Genomic DNA, 4,075 nt, shown 5'->3' with positions numbered 1-4,075 from the left:
GGGTGGGTGTGCACTTGTGGGGATGTAGTGTTTGACCCCTTTTATTCTTCAAAAGTCTAGCGGATGTTTGCTGAAGACTTGCTCGTATTCTTGCACTAGCCTGTAGACCCCCTTCTTGTGATGTGAAGGTGTGGAGTCAGTGCCTACGTGTAATTCCTTACACCACTCCTCTGGCTGACTTGGTGAGCTGTCACTGAATGGGTGGGCTGAAGCAATGGTGGATGCTGCTGTTTGGATAGCATGTGTATCTACTGAGAACAGCTTATCAATGGTGGCAAATCGGAGCAGCTTAATCTCTTGCTCTCCGCAGTTCAACACTCTCATGGGCACTCTTCCCTTCCATATTAATGAATAAAACTATGATGTAAATAGCATATAGATACCCCACAAATGCAGATAAAAGTAGGTTATGGGAAAAGGGGGAAGAGAGAAACAGGAAAATAGTGGAATAAAGTATACCTTCCAGGTGGGAGAGGAAATGGCAGCACAGCCAGTGGAGGTGAAGCAAGGGGAGCCTGCAACTAAAGAGTTGAGAGCGTTATCACATGGTGACTGAGCCTGATTGTAACGGGAGCATAGAGGTGCCGATCCTGTCTTACCTGCGTTGGTGTAGAAGTGGGTGTCCTGTGGTGGAGTCAGCTATGTGCAGTGGTGGCCGTGGGTTCTTTTATGTGCGACCGTAGTAATAGCTGCGCCCACTTCCTGTATGGGAGTGGAATGCAGTGAGGGTAATGGAACGCACGCCTGCGCATTTGTGTTTAACGTCGCGCATGTGCAGAACGGAGAAAAGGCTGCGCTCACTTCCTAATGAAAGGGAGTGAGACGCATCTGGGAAGGGAAGGGAAAAGATTAGGGTTTGGGGATGATGAAAGGGCTTTCTACGGGCAAGGATGGCAAAGGGTGGCAGTGACGGAAAGTCAGGCAGCCTGTCCTGTCCTGTCCTGTCCGTCCGTCTTTTTGTATCATGAATTGGAAAGACTGCAAGGGGGAGGGGAGGTGCTTGTGTCCAAAAGGAGGAGTTATTCAGATTCATTGCAGTGGGCGGCGGCTGCAAAAAGCACCATTCTTCTTGTTTTTGCTCTGCAAAACAGCCTTTTCAAGGGTTGGCTTGGGTGACAAAATGTCTTCTGTAGGCGTGGGTTTGTCTCCCTCTCCCTAAGATGTGTCCGGTATAGGCCAGGGTGCCACTCAAGGCCGTAACCAATTCGGGTTATAGCTTCTCGGCCTTTTGGCTAAGATCAAGTGTAGTTTCGGAGGACGCTACCTTGGTCGGTACTGGAAGGTGCCTGGGATTGCACGTCTGCCGGCCTTGAGGAAGTGTGTGCGCCTTCTGGTGACACATAGCCCTCTTGTGCCTGGACGGTTCCCAGGCAACGGGAGGCGATCACCTTTGTTATTTTGAAGTCCTACTGATAAACAGAAAAAAAAAAAAATTAAATCTGTTCTTATCAGTTTAATATCTGATACGTCCCCTCTCTGGGGACCATATATTAAATGGATTTTTAGAACAAGGAGATGGAAAAAATCTTGCTCTGTCCACTGCACGCATTGACCTGGTATTGCAGTACCTCCAGGACCGGTGCACCCCTTCTTAACCCAGTTTCCAAAAGCAGAACTCAATTCACCTGATTCAAATGAGCCCCATTAGTTAATTGAAAGAAAGCAAAAACTTTATATGCACCTCAATTTGGCCAATTCACTTTTCACACTTTCACCCTTTTTTTTATCTTTCACACCTTTTACTTGCTTTATTGATGCAAAAAGCTGTGCCAAATAGCAAACTCATCTCCACTCAACTTGACCAACTCTGCTATGTCCCGTGCAGTATCTTATTCTCAGTCTTATCTAGATCATTTGCAATTGAATAGAATAGATCCCTTTTGGCTGCTTATGACTGTGTAAAATATGTAGTTTTACTGGGCTGGGATGAGAGAATCCATTGAAGCATGGTGTAGGGATTGTGGTTCCTGTGTGCTAAGAAGAGAGGCTGGCACCAGCCAGAAAGCCCCATTGCAGCCAATAATCACTTAATAACTTTTTCAACTTGTCATCATATGGGAGGCCTTCCATTCCTTGTAGTAGTCTAGTTGCCCACCTTTGAACTGACTCTAACTTCTGAATGTCCTTATTAAAATGTGGAGCCCAAAACTGGTTCCCATATTCCAGATGTAGCCTTACAAGTGATTTATAGAGGTGTAACAATACGTTGGGATCACGGGATCTAATCTCCCTTTTTATACACCCTAAAATCTTGTCCCAAGCAGCATTCCATCAGCCTCTGGAAGGTTCCTGGCGCATTGCACAGCTCGAAGGGCATGCTTTTGAACTCGCAGAGACCCATAGGGGTGGCGAAGGCGGTCTTCTCCCGGTCTGCCTCAGCAACGGACACTTGCCAATAGTGACTAGTGAGATCAAGGGTAGAAAAATAATTTGCAGTTCTCAATGCAGCTAGCGATTCCTCAATACGGGGAGTGGTGCCGTCCTTCTTTTTTAACAGGATCAACAGAGCTGCCCAAAGGCTACAACTGTCACGGATAACCCCAGCCGCCTTCATGTTGCTCAACATGTACTTGGTACACTGGCAATGTGAAGGTGGTATTGGCTTATAGCTCTCTTTGATGGGTGGGTGTGCACCTGTGGGGATGTGGTGTTGGACCCCTTTTATTCCCCCAAAATCTAGCGGGCTTCCCACCGGTAACCCGCTCCCCAGCTTGGATGGATGCTGAGGGAGCCCCTTTTGCCCGCAGGCTCTGGCCCTGGGAACTGTAGCCTTGGCGGTGACTGTGCTTCCCTCTACGGTGTGAGCTGTTGCCTTCAATCGGGTCTTGACTGCTGGGAAACCCTGGAGGTTCCTGTCGCTAACGGATTTGACCGGTTTTACGGCGACTCCTAGCCTGGTCGGGGTCCGTAGGCCCTGCCGGATGGTGCTGGCTTCTCTTCACTCCCCGATCTGGTACCGGCGGGCCACCGCCCATCCCCGGTCCGTACGGTTCACTCCAATCAGCCTCTCCTGCAGAAGGTCACCACCGTCTGCCAACCTTGCTGAGTGCCCGGGCCACACACCCGGACACGGTCAGTCTCCTCTCCTCTTCACTTCTCTAACTCCAAAACTGATCTCTAATCTGACTCCTTTTCCCGCCTCCAGGACTGTGAACTCCTCGGTGGGTGGGATCAACCGCCTGGCCCACCCCCTGGTGTGGACATCAGCCCCTGGAGGAAGGCAACTAGGATTTGTGTTTAGCTTCGGTGTGCCTAGCCGGAGTGTAGAGTGTGTTGGTGTAGTACCTGTGACGACCTGGCTTGTCCAGGGCGCCCATGTGGGGTGTTGGCAGTGTATTTGCGCCTGCGTTCAAAGGTTTGCTGAATGGATAACTGAACGCTGCGCTGGGACAAGGACGTGCTTGATGATGGTGTTATTTCTGAGTAGGCAACTGCAGGTGCAGGACCGGAGGAGGCTTGTTCGCAGGCAGCATGGACAGGGGATTGGCTCGCATGCACAACCAGCGAAGACGTAGCAGTGACATTAGCAAGCACTGCTCCTCGACTGTGTTGTACTTCCCACAAAGTCGGGTGCTTGGCTGACATGTGCCTGATCATGCTGGTGGTGGTCAGGCTGCTAGTTTTGGTACCCCTGCTGATGCTGGCACGGCAGGTGTTGCAAATGGCCTTTTTAGAATCATCTGGATCCAACTTAAAAAACTGCCAGACTCGGGAAGACCTAACATTTGTACAGGCACCTTGTGTCGTGTTGTTGTTCCGGGGAACGGTTGCCTGACTTCTGCCTGGAGCCACCACCCTGCTTCTTACTGCCTGTTGGGATGCTACGCCTCCCTCCCCCTGTGCACTGCTGTCCTCGCTCTGCATATCCTCCTGCCAGGTTGGGTCAGTTACTGGATCATCCACCACGTCGTCTTCCTCTTCCGCACCCTGCTCCTCCTCCTGACTTCCTGACAATTGTGTCTCATCATCGTCCACCCCTTGTTGAGACACGTTGCCAACTTCGTGAGAACGTGGCTGCTCAAATATTTGGCCATCTGTACATACGATCTCCTCATGACCCACTTCAACATGAGCT

The 4,075-nt window shown here is 50.3% G+C and overlaps 1 pseudogene; it reads left to right on the top strand.

Annotated features, from left to right (window-relative positions):
* The first annotated feature begins 1,383 nt into the window (after positions 1-1,383).
* On the top strand, positions 1,384-1,590 carry LOC142282103 (U2 spliceosomal RNA; annotated as a pseudogene).
* The last annotated feature ends 2,485 nt before the right edge of the window (positions 1,591-4,075 follow it).

This window comes from Anomaloglossus baeobatrachus, unplaced genomic scaffold (genome assembly GCF_048569485.1).
Source record: "Anomaloglossus baeobatrachus isolate aAnoBae1 unplaced genomic scaffold, aAnoBae1.hap1 Scaffold_497, whole genome shotgun sequence".
NCBI classification, from domain to species: domain Eukaryota; kingdom Metazoa; phylum Chordata; class Amphibia; order Anura; family Aromobatidae; genus Anomaloglossus; species Anomaloglossus baeobatrachus.
The sequence above is the reverse complement of the archived record's forward strand: the minus strand, read 5'-3'. Positions and strand labels throughout refer to the sequence as shown.